Here is a 17,741-nt window from a genome sequence, read left to right on the forward strand (position 1 = left end):
TCACAAAACTATCAAGCACCTAATATTTGTTTAACACTATCTAAGATGGTTCTATATAAAGATGTAAATTTGGATCATTTGTCATTGGCACCATTCATTTTCCATTCTTCTAACATGACATGAAAACAAATCAGTGCTTACAACTCCCAGGACAGGGGCGCCTGGGTGGCTCAGTCGTTAAGGCTCATCTGCCTTCAGCTCAGGTCAGGATCTCAGGGTCCTGGGATCGATCCCCGCATCGGGCTCTCTGCTCAGCGGGGAGCCTGCTTCTCCCTCTCCCACTCCCCCTGTTGGTGTTCCCTCTGTTGCTGTGTCTCTCTCTGTCAAATAAATAAAATCTTAAAAAAAAAACTCCCAGGACAATTCTCAGTAAGTTGAAAGCATTCCCAACTTATTGCTTTTCTATTATTGCATGACAAATTACCACAGATGTACTGGCTTATAAAAATACCCATTTATTATTTCACATTTCTGTGTATAAGAAATCCAGACATAAAACTAGGACTTTGTTCATGGTCTCATTAGGCTGAAATCAAGGAATTGGCCAGTACTAAAATTCTCATATGGGCATAGGGTTGTCTCTTGAGGCTCACTGATTGTTGGCAGAACTGATTTCCTTGAAGCTATAGGACTAGGTCACTGTTTACATTCTAACAGCTGGTTGGTTCACTCGGCTCCTAGAGGCTTCCTGCAGTATTCTGTCATAAGGCCCCCATATGCTGTTTGCAACAGAAATGTTTGGTTTCTTCTAGTCCAGCTGGTGCACATCTCTTGGACTTCCATTTCTGCATGCAGAAAGAGTAGACTCTGATTTTAGAGTTCCTCAGATTAAGACAGGCCCACTCGAATAATCTCCCTATTTTAAAGTAAACTTATTTAGAGGTAATAATTTCTGCAAAATTCCTTCACAGAATTATCTACATTAGTGTTTAGTTGAATTACCGGGGGAAAGTGTGTGCACATGAACTACCAGAAACCTTGTGGGACCATCATAAAATTCTGCTTTCTATATTCTCATCTGACCTTGTAGAAAAGAGGAAAGAATGTCACTTAGACCTACTGCTAGATTCTCTAACAAAGTTAATGCCCACATTCCCAGCTTTGACTTGGCAAGCTGGCACCACAGACCTGGTTTTGAATTTTATTTACAAACAACATGATCAAGTAATAATTCTATTAAATCTTTGAATGGCATATTTATTCTTTATCCTATAGGGTGTTGTTAGAAATATATTAAATAATAAAAGAACACCAATTTGGTACCTGAAATGCTTTAAGTCAAGAGATATTTATTTTCAACAATTAGATTATGTCCATTCTATTAATAGCAATATACTATCTGTTAGAAACACACTAGTAAACAAGAGTCACATCCATGACCTCATGAAACTGTTTTGTTAGATATTAAATAAATACAAACAATAAATTACAATTGTAATTAATCCAATCAAAAGAAAAAAAATGTGTAGAAAAATGAGATAGTCAAAGCAAGAGTCCAGATCCCTGGCTTCTATTCCAATACCCTTTCCAACTAAACCATTGACTGACTCATGTAACACCTCAAAAATCCAGCCAAAACCCGGATCCAAATTAGATGGCAAATGAACAGAATCACATTAATCTGTCTGAAATATAGCTTAACAGGAAGTATTGTTTAATGATGAGCCTGAGCAAAAGTCTTGATTGAAAGTAGGGAAGTGCAATTTTAGAAAATTGCACTTTTCTAAAAGGTTTTCATTGATGACCTTTTGTTCCTGTCGGAAATTGGTATTCACTTATCCACTGAGCCCTGGATAGAGAAGTGGAAGCTGAATAACTCAGAGGAGTAATTTAAAAGCATATTAATTTAATCTGTATATTTGAGTAAGGTATTTTGGATCCTCCTCTTCTCCGCGGCGCTCCCGGCCAAGGCGGCTGGTCTCACCGCCCAGTGGCTTCCTTATCCTTTATGAAGTTCCTCTGGCTGGATGTGGCCTTTCATAGTGCAAATAACTGATAGAACTGAAAGGGGAGACATACAAGGAATTTACATAAGACAGCTGTGCAAAATGGAGCTGGAGGAGCCTTATTTGTGCACAGAGATACTCCTGAGAATAACCCAGATACTCCATTTGATTTCACACCAGAAAACTATAAGAGGATAGAGGCAATTGTAAAAAACTATCCAGAAGGACATAAAGCAGCAGCTGTGCTTCCAGTCCTGGATTTAGCCCAAAGACAGAATGGATGGCTGCCCATCTCTGCTATGAACAAGGTTGCAGAAGTTTTACAAGTACCTCCAATGAGAGTATATGAAGTAGCAACTTTTTATACAATATATAATCCAAAGCCAGTTGGAAAGTATCACATTCAGGTCTGCACTACTACACTTTGCATGCTTCGACACTCTGACAGCATACTGGAGGCCATTCAGAAAAAGCTTGGAATAAAGGTTGGGGAGACTACGCCTGATAAACTTTTCACTCTTATAGAGGTGGAATGTTTAGGGGCCTGGGTAAATGCACCAATGGTTCAAATAAATGACAACTACTATGAGGATCTGACACCTAAGGATATCGAAGAAATTATTGATGAGCTCAAAGCTGGCAAATTTCCAAAACCTGGGCCAAGGAGTGGACGCTTCTCTTGTGAGCCAGCTGGAGGTCTTACCTCTTTGACTGAACCACCCAAAGGACCTGGCTTTGGTGTCCAAGCGGGACTTTAATTTATATTCAACTGTGAATATTGTCACTGGAGAAATAAAAATGAATCTCCTATCTACATAAAAAAAAAGATATTTTGGATCCTCACCTAAAATCAATATGCCCCTATTCCAATTTTCATGAATAAAATGCTCAGTCATTTTAATGAATCTAATCTTTGAAATGTTTCTAAATTTGCCCTACATTTTTTTTAAAGCACCATTAAGAAGAGAGAAATAGAAGAAAAAGATCTGAGGAATTAGATCCCTGTGCTAGTAATAAATAAATGAGCTTCAGTGTTGGAGAAGAATATGAGTTAGTAGGGGCAAGTAAAACATAATTCAGAACAACATATTTTTGGTGGAGGTGAGAACCCAGAAAAATTAATTACAAAGTCTTGCTTGGGATGTGAATCAAATTAGATATGTGTATAAGATATACAGTCCTTTGGAACAAGGATTGTAAATCTAGTATTTTGACTCTGTGAAGATAGGGATTAATCACAACATGATGGGCCACTTCACTCCTTCTTTACAGATACACCAAACAAGGTTTTACTATTTGAATATCACATTGTCAGAGAGAAAGATGATAAAGATGAAAACTCAAGTATGCATTAGTTTTCTATGGCTGGTTAACACATTCCCACAAATACTGAAGTTTAAAATGATACACAGTTACTATCTTACTATTTCTCTAGCTCTGAGGTCTGCACAGCACAACTGAAGTTTCTGCTTAGGTCAGCAAGACTGAATCAAGATGTTAGCTGAAACTGTATTCACATCTGAAGCTTGAGAGTCCTTTTAAGCTCATCCAGGTTATTGGCAGAATTCAATTCCTTGCAGTTTTAAGACTAAAGTTCCCATTTTCTTGCTGGCTGTTGACCAGAGGTTACTTTTAACTTTTGTAGGATGCCGACAGGTCTTAGTCATGTCATCAGCTCACAACATTGCAGCTAAAATCATTAAAGCCAAGAGACGGATCTCACTCTTGTCTCCTTAATCAGAGTCATATATAAAGTAACCTAATCAAAGGAGTGAGTATCCATTTTATTCATAGATCCTAACCGCATTTCATAGGGCATATATACCTGACTCTGGAAATCTTGGGAGCATTCTATGTTTGGCTTCCTAAAAATAAAAAAAATAATAATAATTTAAAAAAAACCAGACTTTTCCAAAATGGTTGTACCATTTTACAGTCCCATGAGGAATTTTTGAAAGTTCCAATTGCCCCATAGCCTCAACTACATTTAGCATTGACAGGTATTATGTTTTGGATTCTTTGTTTTTAATTTCAACCATTCAAGTAAGTGAAGTAACATCACATTGTGACTTTAATTTGCATTACCCTAATGACGAATGATGAGAATTTTTAGAGGATTATTGGTAACTAATAGAACTTCTGTTGTAATTTATAAGGTGGTTGTTCAAGTTATATGCTCATTTTTTAATTGGACTATTCATCTTTTTGTTACCAAGTTACGAATTCCTTACATATTCTGAACATAAGACCTCCTAAATTTCTTCTTTTATGGTGATTGGCATTCCTTTAATTTTTAAAAAATCTTTACTATCTCCAGTTTACAGTTATTTTCCTTCTTCCCCCCCAAAAAAAGCCTGACATTTTTGGATTTGCACTTTCATTCTTCCTGAGCTTTATTAAGTTGTAATTGAGATATAAAAATTGCATATATTTACAATGAACAATGTTACATTTTGATATACATATATATTGTGAAATGACTCCCTCATTCCAGCTAAGTCATATATCTATCATCTCATGTAGTTACTGGTTTTTGTTTATCCTTCAGTGAGAATAATTATGGTCTACTGTCTTAGCAAATTTTAAGTATACCATATGGTATTATTATAGTCATTGTTCTATATATTAGGTCTCCAGAACTTATTCATTCTGCACAACTGAAACTTTGTACCCTTTGATCACTATTTCCCCATTTCTCCCACTCAAAGTTTTTTGTACTCACCATTCAACTCTTGACTTCTAGGAGTTCAACTTTTTTAGATTGCACAAATTAAGTAAGATAATGAAGTATTTGTCTTTCTGTCATTGGATTATTATACTTAGGATGTCTTCCAAGTTCATTCATGCCATCACAGTGGCAGGATTTCCTTCTTTTTTATGGCTGAAGAATATTTCATTAAATATATGTATATATATACATAGATATATATATACTAGATATATATCCTATCCTAGATTGACATATAATTGCTTATAGTAGTCATTTATAATCCTTTTTATTTCTGTGATATTGGTTGTAATATGTCCTCTTTCATTTATAATTTTATTTACTTGGTTATTTCTCTATTTTTTCTTAGTACATCTAGCTAAAAGGATGTCAATTTTGTTTTTCTTCTCCGAACACTAGTTCTTAGTTTTGTTAATCTTTACTATTGTTTTCCTTGTCTTTGTTTCGTTTATTTCTTTTTTTTATTTTATTTTTTTGTTAATCACCATACATTACAACATTAGTTCTTGATGTAGTGTTCCATGATTCATTGTTTGCTTATAACACCCAGTGCTCCATTCAGTATGTGCCCTCTTTAATACCATTCACCAGACTAACCCATCCTCCCACCCGCCTCTCCTCTAGAACCCTCAGTTTGTTTCTCAGAGTCCATGGTCTATCATGGTTCATCTCCCCTCTGATTTCCCCCCCTTCATTCTTCCCCTCCTGCTATCTTCTTCTTTTTTTTTTTAACATATAATGTATTATTTGCTTCAGAGGTACAGATCTGTGATTCAACAGTCTTGCACAATTCACTGTGCTCACCATAGCACATATCCTCCCCAATGTCTATCACCCAGCCACCCCATCCCTCCCGCCCCCCACCACTCTAGCAACCCTCAGTTTGTTTCCTGAGATTAAGAATTCCTCATATCACTGAGGTCATATGATATGTCTTTCTCTGATTGACTTATTTCACTCAGCATAATACCCTCCAGTTCCATCCACATCATTGCAAATGGCAAGCTTTCATTCCTTTTGATGGCTGCATAATATTCCATTGTGTATATATATGTATATGTGATACATATATATACGTATATACCACATCTTCTTTATCCATTCATCTGTCGATGGACATCTTGGCTCTTTCCATATTTTGGCTATTGTGGACATTGCTGCTATAAACATCGGGGTGCATGTACCCCTTCGGATCCCTACATTTGTATCTTTGGGGTAAATACCCAGGAGTGCAATTGCTGGGTCGTAGGGTAGCTCTATTTTTAACTTTTTGAGGAACCTCCATACTGTTTTCCAGAGTGGCTGCACCAGCTTCCATCCCACCATTTTCTTCTACTAATTTTGAGTATATTTGGTTCTTTTTCTAGTTACTTAAAGTATAAAGTTAGGTTGTTTACTTGAGATCTTTCTTTTTTTATTTCTAGACATATATCACTACATATTTCCCTCATAGAACTGCTTTTGCTGTATCCTTAAGATTGGTTTGTTGTATTTCCATTTTCATTTGTCTCAAAATATTTCTTTTTATTTACATTTTTATTTTTCCTTGAAACCACTGGTTATTCAGAAGTGTATTATTTAATTTTCACATATCTGTGAACTTTCCAATTTTCTTTCTGTTACTGGATTCTAGTTTCAAATCTTTGTGGTCAAAAAAGATGGTATGATTTCATTTTTCTTAAATTTGTTAAGACTTCTTTGTGGTAAATATATGATCTATCCTTAAGGGTGTTCCATGAGTGCTTAAGAAGAATGTGTACTCTGCTGCTGTTAAATGAAATGTTTGTGTGTATCTGTTATGTCCATTTCATCCATAGTGTTATCCAAATCCACTGTTTCCTTATTGATTTTCTGTCTGGATGACCTATCCATTATGGTAAGTGGGGTATTAAAGTACTGCTGTCTATCTCTCCCTTCAGTTCTGTCAATAAGTGTTTTATACATCAAGGTACTATGATGTTGGTTACATGTATTTACAATTGTTAGAGCCTTTTGATAAATTGACCCCAGTTTGATTATATAATAACCTTCTTATCTCTTGGGAGGGTTTTTGACTTAAAGTCTATTTTCTCTGATATAAATATACACACCCCTGTTCTCTTTTGGTTACCATTTGCATGGAATATTTTTTCCCATCCCTTCACTTCCAGTGCTAGTGTTTTTAAAGCTAAAATGAGCCTCATGTAGGCAGCATATACTTGGGTTTTCTTTTTTAACCCACTCAGCCACTCATTATCTTTGGATAATTTAATCCATTTAAATTTAAAGTAATTATTGATAAGGAAAGATACATTTTGCCATTTACATTTTTCCCCTAAATGTTCTGAAGTTCCTTTCTTCTTTTATCTTCTTTGTGATTGGATTTTTTTCCCCACTTGTACGTTTTGAGTCCTTTGTCTTTAACTTTTGAAGCTATTAGAGATTTGTTCTTGGTGGTTACCATGAGGCTTACATAAAATTATGTCTTATAACAGTCTATTTTAAACTGATAATTACTTAACTTCAGTTGCATACAAAAACTCTTCAAAAAGTACACAGAGAACCCAGAAATGGACCCTCAACTCTATAGTCAACTAATCTTCGACAAAGCAGGAAAGAATATCCAATAGAAAAAAGACAGTCCCTTCAACAAATGGTTTTGGGAAAATTAGACAGCCACACGTAGAAGAATGAAACTGAACCATTTCCTTACACCATACACAAAAATATACTCAAAATGGATGAAAGACCTAAATGTGAGAATCCATCAAAATCCTAGAAGAGAACACAGGCAGCAACATCTTTAACCTTGGCCGTGCAACTTCTTGCTAGACATGTCTCCAAAGGAAAGGGAAACAAAGGCAAAAATGAACTACTGGGACTTCATCAAGATAAAAAGCTTTTGCACAGCAAAGGAAACAGTCAACAAAATCAAAAGACAACTGACCAAATGGGAGAAGATATTTGCAAATGACATATCAGATAAAGGGCTAGTGTCCAAAATCTATAAAGAACTTATCAAACTCAACACCCACAGAACAAATAATCCAATCAACAAATGGGCAGAAGACATGAACAGATATTTGTCCAAAGAAGACATACAAATGGCCAACAGACACATGAAAAAATGCTCCACATCACTTGTCATCAGGAAAATACAAACTAAAACCACGATGTGATACCACCTCACACCGATCAGAATGGCTAAAATTAAAAAGTCAGGAAATGACAGATGTTGGCAAGGATGTGGAGAAAGGGGAACCCTTCTGCAGTGTTGGTGGGAATGCAACCTGGTGCAGCCACTCTGGAAAACATTATGAAGGTTCCTCAAAAGGTTGAAAATAGAGCTATCCTATGACCCAGCAATTGCATTACTAGGTATTTACCCCAAAGATACAAATTCAGTGATCCAAGGGGGATCAATGTCCACAATAGCCAAACTATGGAAAGAGTCCAGATGTCCAGAGGTCCATCAACAGATGAATGGATAAAGAAGGTGTGGATATATATACAATGGAATATTATGCAGCCATCAAAAAATGAAATCTTGCCATTTGCAATGACATGGATGGAACTAGAGGGTATTATACTAAGCAAAATAAGTCAATCAGAGAAAGACTATTATCATATGATCTCACTGATATGTGGAGTTTAAGAAACAAGGCAGAGGGTCATAGGAGAAGAGAGGGAAAAATGAAACAAGACAAAACCAGAGAGGGAGACAAACCAAAAGAGACTCTTAATCTTAGGAAACAATCTGAGGGTTGCTGGAGGAGAAACGGGTGGAGGGATGGGGTAACTGGGTGATGGACATTGGGGAGGGTATGTGTTGTAATGAGCACTGGGTATTATATAAGACTGATGAATCACAGACCTGTACAAATAATACCTGAAACAAATAATACATTATATGCTAATTAAATGAATTTAAAATTTAAAAAGTACACTATTCTTTCATTCAAAAAGTACACTATTACCCCTACATTTTATGTTGTTATGTCAAAATTTACATCTTTTTATATTTTGTGTCCACCAAAAATTATAGTAACTATAGTTATTTGTAATACTTCTGCCTTAAACTTACATACTAGAGTTAAAAGTGATTTATACTCCACCATTACAGTATTATTGTACTCAGAATATTGACATATTCTGTTACCAGTGAGTTCTATACTTTCCTTTGTTTTCATGTTACTTAAGAGTGTTCTTTTGTTTCTTTTTTTAAATTTCTTTATTATGTTATGTTAATCACCATACATTACATCATCAGTTTTTGATGTAGTGTTCCATGATTCATTGTTTGCGTATAACACCCAGGGCTCAATGCAGTACGTGCCCTCTTTAATACCCATCACCAGGTTCTTAAGCCATTTTGAGTTTATTTTTTGTATGGTATAAAAAAGTAGTCCAGATTCATTCTTTTTCATGCAACTGTTCAGTTTCCCAACACCATTTGTTGAAGAGACTATCTTCTTCCCATTGCACATTCCTCCCTCCTTTGTAGATTAATTGACTATATAATTGTGGGGTTTTTTTTTCCTGGTTCTCTATTCTGTTCCATTGATCTACGTGTCTATTTTTGTGCCAGTACCTTATGTTTTGATTACTACAGTTTTATAGTATAACTTGAAATATGGGATTGTGATACCTACAGTTTTGTTCTTTTTAAAGATTGCTTTGGCTATTTGAGATCTTTTGTGGTCCCATACACATGTTAGGATTATTTGTTCTAAATTCTGTGAAAATCTGATATTTGGTATTTTGACAGGGATTGCATTGAATCTGTAATTGCTTTGGGTAGTATAGACCTTTTAACAGTATTTATTTTTCCAGTCTATGAGCATTGAATATCTTTCCATTGATTTCTGTCATCTTCAATGTTTTAGAGTTTTCAGAGTACAGGTCTTTCTCTTCCTTGATTAAGTTGATTCCATTTACACTAAAGGTATCTTACTATTTTTGGTACAATTGTAAATGGGACAGTTTTCTTAATTTCTCTTTCTGCTACTTCATTGTTAGTGTATAGAAATGCAATGGATTTCTATACATTGATTTTGTATCCTGCAAACTTATTGAACTCATCTATCAATTCTAGTAGTTCTTTGGTGGAGTCTTCCACATTTTCTTTTTTTTCTTAAGATTTTATTTATTTGAGAGAGAGAGAGAGCATGAGCAGGGGGAGGGGCAGAGGAAGAGGGAGAAGCAGACTCCCTCCTGAGCAGGGAGCCCGATGTGGTGCTCAATCCCAGGACCCTGGGATCATGACCCAAGCAGAAGGCAGACACTTAACCAACTGAGCCACCCAGGCACCCTCACATTTCCTATATGTAGTACAGTATATGTAGTACAGGTTGTCTCCAAATAGTGAAATTTTTACTTCTATTTGGATGCTTTTTATTTCTTTTTGTTGTCTGATTGTAGTGGCTAGGACTTACAATACTATCTTAAATAAAAGTGGTGAGAGTGGGTGTCCTTGCCTTGTTCTTAATCTTATGGGGAAAGCTGTCAGTTTTTCACCATTGACAATGGTAGTTAGCTGTGGGTTTTTCATTTATGGTCTTTATTATGTTGAGGTGTGTTCCCTCTAAATCTACTTTGTGGAGTTTTGTCTTGACTGGATATTGTACTTTGTCAAATGTTTTTTTCTGCATCTGTTGAAATCATCATATGGTTTTTATCCTTTCTCTTGTTGATGTGATGTATCATTGATTTGTGAATACTGAGCCACCCTTGCCTCCTTGGAATAAATCCCACTTTGTTGTGGTGAATAATTATTTTTAATGTATTGTTGAACTCAGTTTGCTAGTATTTTGTTGAGGATTTTTGTATCTATGTTCATCAGAGATATTGGCCTGTGGTTCTCTTTTTTGTGGTGTCTTTATCTGGTTTTGGTATAGAGTAATGCTGGCCTCATAGGATGAATGTGGAAGATTTCTTTCCTCTTCTGTTTTTTGGAATAGTTTGAGAAGAATGGTATTAACTCTTCTGAAATGTTTGGTAGAATTCACCTGTGAAGTCAGCTGGTCCTGGAGTTTTGTCTGTTGGGAGTTTTTTTTATTACTGATTCAGTTTCATTGTTGGTAATCAGTTTGTTCAAATTTTCCATTTCTTCCTAATTCAGTTTTTGGAAGTTACCACGCATTTGCCACAGATGCAGTAGTACTGAAGAGCAAAGTACTTTCCCTGTTTTCCCCTGGGAAGCTTTCATTGGTGGGTGGGGCCTGCAGTCAGACCTGATGTCAGTCCCCAGCCCACTGTTTGGGCCACAGTTAGACTGGCATGTGTGATTATCTTCCCCACCCCCCACCATTGCAAGATTCACTGTGGAGTGGTGATGGCCCCTGTCGGGGCTCCTGCACACTGCCTGGTTTATGGCACCTCTTTGGATGAGCTCCAGCCGAGGGCATATTGGAGGGGCAAAGTCTTCAAAAAATGCACAAGGTGTTAGCAATGTTTGCACAAGTCTGTTATGGGAATGGACCTCAAGCCACGTTAGAAAACTCCTACATAAGGGCTGGAGGGGCCAATTCTGCAGAAGTGCTTGAGGTTGAGGCATGCTGTTAGAAAGCTAGGTGGAGACTATTTACACTGGCACTGGTTCCTGCAGGTGTCTATTTATCTAGACTGGTAGGGTGGTGGATATGGTGCCGCCAGCTCTTTTATTCTTGAAGTCTTCCAGTAAGTCCTTCCCCTCCAACACACACTCCCAGATCAGTAAACAAATCTCCCTTCCTATACCTCAGGCATTTTTCAAACTGCTGCTTCTATGCTGTATCTCAGTGGGGCTGTTTGTTGTGCTATCTCCTGAAGCGTGGGGACTCAGTTTCCTTCTCCCATAGCCAAGTCTGCTGATTTTTAAAGATCCAGGTGTTAAATGCCACTGATTTTAAGAACTCATGAGATCAGACTCCTCTAGTTTTCTAATCCAAATGTTATGAGAATTTGCCTTCCCTGTGTGGGTTCCCTGTGCCTCTGGTGCTTTGTATGAGGGTCTGTTTCTCTCACCTCTCTATGCCTGCCACATCCCACTCTTCCAAGGAAATCCCACAGGTTCATTTAGCTCTTAGCCATCTCTGCCTTTCTTACCCTCTTCAGTGTGGACTCTTATCTACATTTAGCTATGTAAAATCTGTTCTGCTAGTCTATGGGTCATTTTCTGTTTTATTTACACTGATGTGGGTGTTCTCTAGTTGTATCTGTGAGACAGGTGAGCTTAGGATCCTCCTACTCTGCTATCTCCCTACAAGTCTACCCAGCCATTATTTCTTTAAATAAACTTTTTGCCTCTTTCTGTCTCTTCTTCTGGGAACTCCCATAATGTATATGTTATTTCCCTTGGTTTCCTATAAATCACATAGGCTTTCTTCACTCTTTTTCATTTTTTTTCTTTTCTCTCCTCTGACTGGATACTTCCAAATGACGTATCTTTGAGTTCATAGATTCTTTCTTCTACCTGATCAAGTCTGTTGTTGAAGTGCTGGGTTGCATTTTTTTCCTTTCTTTCATTATATTCTTCATCTCCAATTCTCTTTTATGATTTTTTTTATTATTTTCAGTTAGTCACTGTATAGTACATAATTAGTCCTTGATGCAGTGTTCAATGATTCATTAGTTAAGTAGAACACCTACTGCTCATCACAGCACACACCCTCCTCAATACCCATCACCGTGTTATGATTTTCTTTTATGATTTTATGATTTTTGTTTGGTTCTCTTTTATGATTTCTTTTTTTCAAGATTTTATTTATTTATTTTGACAGAGAGAGAGACAGCGAGAGAGGGAACACAAGCAGGGGGTGTGGGAGAGGGAGAAGCAGGCTTTCCGCTGAGCAGGGAGCCTGATGTGGGGCTCAATCCCAGGACCCTGGGATCATGACCTGAGCCAAAGGCAGATGCTTAACTCCTGAGCCACCCAGGCGCCCCTCTTTTATGATTTCTATATCTTTGTTGTACACTTCTTGTTTTGTTCATGTAGTGTCTCCCTGGTTTTAAGATTCTATCTGTATTCTCTTGTAGTTTACTGAGCAACTAAAAAATTTTTTTATCTTGGATTTTTATCAAGTAATTCATAGATCCCAGGCTCTTTCTGTTCAGTTACTGGGAAATTATTGTGTGGGGGCATGCGTCCCTGATTTTTCATGTTCCTTGAAGCTTGTATTGCTCTCTTTGCATTTGAAGGAGTTATCTCTTCCAAGAGACTAGCTCCAAGAGAGAAAGACCCTCACTACTCAAGCCATCTAGGAATTCTGGGGGTTGCACAGACTTTTTCTATGGACACACATGCTCTATTCCTCCCATTGCCTCTTGTTGGGGAAGTATTAAGTTTTTATGCCTTCTCTCAATCTAACAAAGCCAGGCCAGAAACTAAGAGTCTACTGTTTATTTCCCCTAGAGCAGTACGCCAAAGTGTTCAGGATAATGTGCCTTTTCACAGTCCATCAAAGTCAAGCTGGCTGTGTGTGTGTGTGTGTGTGTGTGTGTGCTTGTGCATGATCTGCAGAGGTTTGGCCATCTAAGGAGGTTCATACAGGTTCATACTGATTCCTAGGAGAAGGAGTAAGTAGTATGCTGGGGACATGTGTAAGCTAGCTGGGGGAATCTGCAGGAGAATGGATAAGACTCTCTGTTGAGTCCAGAAGGTGTTTAGTAGAAAATTCATTCCTTATTTGCATTCAATGACTTGGTTACTCTGAACCCTGTGCATTTTCCTTGATCCTAGCTATTTGAGATTATTCAGATATGCCAGTCCCCTCAGTGATTTGGGTGGGTGAGATGGAAGGGGACCTCCTAGGCTAATTCGCACACAGTTGAGGAAGCAGGAGGCTCACCAAGCTCTCACTTCCACTGTGGGAGAAATTTCAGACTAAGAATTCTCTTCTGGCATAATACTATGGAGACTTATGGAGGGAGGGGTGCAGATAAAGTGAAATTGTTCTTGTTACCTCCTTCAATGTGTCTATTCTCAAAATTTTTGTTCCAACAGAGTGCCATAATCTCTCCTCTGAACTTCTGGGCTCCCACAAAGGTACTCCCATCTGTGAGTGATTTTCAAAAATCATCTGGGGGTAGATGAGGGCTGAAAACTCCTATTTCACCACTTTGCCGACATCTCCCCTGTGTCTTCTTTTCCCTGCCTTCCCCTGCTTTATTGAGGTGTAAATGGCATATAACTTCTATGTCTTTCTTTTAGACTTCAATTTGTGTATGGTAGGAGGGAGAGAATGAAGATCATTTTTGCCTCATATAGATATCCAATTGTTCCTGCACCATTTGTTTGAAAAGAGTTTTCTTTCCCTTGTTCAATTGCTTTGGTTTATTTGTCAAAAATCAATTGAACAACTTATGCATGAATATGCTCTCTAAACTCAAATCTATTTCATTAATATAAGTACCTATTTTTTTATCAGTATGATGCTGTCTTGTTTACTGTAGCTTTATGCCATGTCTTGAAGTTAAATAATGTAAGTTCTTTAGCTTTGTTGTCTTTCATTTTAGCTATTTTAGTTTTTGTTTGGGAAAAGTTGTTTCTTTTTCTTTCCTTTTCTTTTCTTTTTCATTTCCACATGAATATAATAATCATAACAGCCTTAACAGCCTGCTTTAAGTTGTCCTACAATGCCTATGAATAGTATTTTTTTAGAATAGATATTACTCCTGAGATTATAATTACTGGGTGCAGGCAGATTAATCTGATACAAGATATATTATCATTATCCAAAACAAAAACTTCCCCTCTCAATTTTGTTGTGTTGTTTGTTTGTTTTTATTAGGGCTCTGTCACTGTCCCAGCTCTAACCAGTCTCCTACAGCAATCCAATGGATAATCCAACAAATAAATTATTTATGCTCTCTCTCAAGTATTATAATACCCCTTCAGAACTCTCACTGAAATACAACATAAGCAGAATATAGCCCAACTTCTCTGATTTTCTTGGAACTGCACAAGGTACTGAGAGATAACCATTTCTCCAGACCTTGAACTTTCCTTTCTTGGATCAGTATTCTATTATGCCTTACAAACAACCTTGTCCAAGTTAGGAAAATACCAAGAAGCCATCCAATTTGATATGACTAGTTAAAACATTAGTTAAACCATTGTATCTTTGTGCTTAGCAAATTTTGGTCACCAATAATAATAGCAGCATGTATATTCTCAATTACTATATTATTTCTTGAACCACACAACCCACTCAGAAATTCAGCCTACAATTTCTTCAATTCTTAACATTCCCTCTCTTCTCTTTCTTTGGTTCTTCTTGCTCTGTAAACATGACACAGGCTGTTCTCTTTTCAAGTGTAACATAGTTGCTCTCCCCCAATATCTGCCTCTCCACATGGATAACTTTTCCTCAAATTACTTTGCATAGAGCTCTTTTCATTTCACTTAGTACCTAGTCTTCAATCTAAGTACTGCCTCTGTAAGTATTCAGTCTTGATCTAAGTGCTCAGTCTTCAGTCTAATTACTCTCTCTTCAAGGTTTATTTCACTCTTAAGAGGACAATCTGGACAGGTGCTCCCATTTTTATTTTTCCTCCCCACTTCTACATTGAGAAAAGAGGTGCATATTTAGCACACCAGTGGTTCTCATATCAGTTGAACTTCAGTTCCCAGGCTCATGCATGAAATTCAGTAAGTCTGAGGTAAAATCCAGCAATCCACTTTAGGGCAGAGATTATGTCACTTTCACCCCTACAATACAAATAAAAGCTGAAACCATCAAGTGCAGACTGGTCCTTCAGTCACTAAATAAAACCTTATTAAGTGATTCTGGTCCATGATTTAGAAGATATACTCCTCTTTGTTCCAAACATCATCAAGGGCTTGTAAGTATTACCTTTCAATGTGTTAAACTGATCAGCTCCAGTAGCCTAATGGATAAGGCACTGGCTTCCTAAAGTGTGTTAGACTCTTCCTATTTTGGATTGCTACATTAGCTAGAGCCATCATTATCTTCTACTTGGACTATTTCAATAATCTCCTGTTCTCCCTACTCATGTTTTTCAACAGTGAATCAGATGATGTTACCCACACAGTTAAAACACTCCAATGCTTCCAAGCAATGATCCGTATGTTTCTTATATTCCCAAACTCACCTTTTACCAATTTTCCCCCTTTCAATGAGCTCTAGCCACATTGGCCTGCAAAGGATTCCTCAACACATTAACTTCTACCACAAGACTTTTGTATGTTCTGTTCCCAGAGTCTGAAATGTTTTCCTCCAGATCTCTGACCGCCAGTCACACTTACTAGGCAGGTCTCAATTCAAGTTCCACCTCCTCAAAAAGGTCTATTCACCCACTCTAAGGAAGATGCCCCCATTCCCAACTTTTTTTTTGTTGCCATCTACAATTTCTTTCCTAAAGCTTACCAGAAGTTAAAAATCTTGTTCATTTGTTTATTTACTTATTTTCTGCCTCCCTTCAATAGAATGCAAGCTACAGGAGAGCATGAGTCTTGTCTTTTCTTCATCACTAAAGTCCCAGGGCCTAGAAAAATGCCTCTCATAGAGCAGACACTCAAAAAAAAATTACTCAATAAAAAGGCTGGAGTCAAATGAGAGAAAGAAAAAGAGAGAAGGGAGGTAATCACAATTAATCAAAGTAAAAATATGTTCTTAAACCAGAGAAGAGTAATCAAGGAAAATAACATCCTCTATCTGTGTCTTGTACTTCATGCCCACTCAACCAATTTATGAGATTAAGCCTATTTGCAAGTATGGTCAGCTAAGCACTACACCTGTGCTATGGTATCGTGTTAAGGAAAAGAAAAAGAAACATCACAGTTTATAAATAGTTTATAAACTATGGAGTAAGTGCAGTGGTGAGAAGGAGGGACAAGATTTTAGATATGGGTAGAAGTTTGAATAAAACATTCTTGAGGTTATTATAAAAAGTTCAAAGGCTCTTTTGTCTAAATTAAAGTATATATGAAATTTTCCATTTCACAAGGTGGTTGTGGGAATTATATGGGACACAGTAATTTAAGAACACACCTGAGGGGCCGCCTGGTGGCTCAGTCATTAAGCGTCTGCCTTCGGCTCAGGTCATGATCCCAGAGTCCTGGGATCGAGCCCCGCATCGGGTTCCCTGCTCTGCAGGCAAGCCTGCTTCTCCCTCTCCCACTCCCTCTGCTTGTGTTCCCTCTCTCGCTGTGTCTCTCTCTGTCAAATAAATAAATAAAATCTTTAAAAAAAAAAGAACACACCTGAGAATCTGGCACATAGTAGGACTCACAAGTAATAGTTGTTTTCTTCCACACCTAGTCCCCTTTTATACGCTAATACTCTACCAAGTGAAAGAGTCCTTAATCCACTCAAAACATAATTTAATTCACTTAATTTATCAGAACATAACATCAACAATGAGGAAGATATAATCAAAGATGTCCATCCTACCTAGGAGGCAGTGTGACTTAGTGAAAGTAATCAAATTTAATGAGTACATTTGCACATTCAGGTTTCTCTGTTGATTCTAATTCTCAGTATCTGACCATTCCTAGAAGCCACGTGGCTCTAGGTTAGCAAAGTCATTCCAACAACCTGTAGTTGAAACAAGTGAGAATTAATATTTTTGTGATATTAACCAAAAACACTAATATAAACAGAAATACCATGCAGGCATCAAGTAAGACAAGTTCCAGCTTACTATGGCTTCAGCACACTGCCAGTGTCTTACCTTCTACAGCCTTCTTTTTATCAATTTCATACAAATACAAGTGATGAAGCAAGGAAAAGCTTTCATTATTACTGCAGACACAACTTTTTAAATTTATTTTCCACCATATCTTACTCCTTGTTCTATGTAAATGAAAGCATATGGTATGTTCTCTTCTGTGTATGATATGATTTCTACAGCCTCATACCTATGAGATTTTGTTGTGTTGTGTTGGTTTTTTTTTTACTTTTTTAATTTCTACATACTATTGCATGATGTGAAAAAACTACAATATTTTTTTAATTTTCCTTTTGACAGCCACGTTTCCAGTCTGGGGTTATTATTAATAAATTTGCTATGGATATTCTTATAAAAATATTTTGGAGCTAAGATTTTCTTTTTTTCTTTCTCTTGTTTAACACCTAGAGGGGCAC

The 17,741-nt window shown here is 37.1% G+C and overlaps 1 long non-coding RNA gene and 1 pseudogene across 2 annotated transcripts in view; one reads left to right on the forward strand and one right to left on the reverse strand.

Annotated features, from left to right (window-relative positions):
* The first annotated feature begins 1,849 nt into the window (after window positions 1–1,849).
* LOC112806223 (NADH dehydrogenase [ubiquinone] flavoprotein 2, mitochondrial pseudogene) lies at window positions 1,850–2,766 on the forward strand (annotated as a pseudogene).
* LOC112806225 (uncharacterized) overlaps window positions 1,938–17,741 on the reverse strand; it is a 198,357-nt gene continuing 182,553 nt past the window's right edge. For both annotated transcript variants that reach the window (XR_012374522.1, XR_003203830.2), the window contains exon 3: window positions 1,938–2,001. This is a non-coding gene — a long non-coding RNA (uncharacterized lncRNA). The remainder of the gene's footprint in view (window positions 2,002–17,741) is intronic.

The sequence above is a fragment of the Callorhinus ursinus genome, unplaced genomic scaffold, assembly GCF_003265705.2.
Source record: "Callorhinus ursinus isolate GAN/ISIS: 27379988/994484 unplaced genomic scaffold, GSC_fseal_2.0 scaffold35, whole genome shotgun sequence".
Taxonomy (NCBI): domain Eukaryota; kingdom Metazoa; phylum Chordata; class Mammalia; order Carnivora; family Otariidae; genus Callorhinus; species Callorhinus ursinus.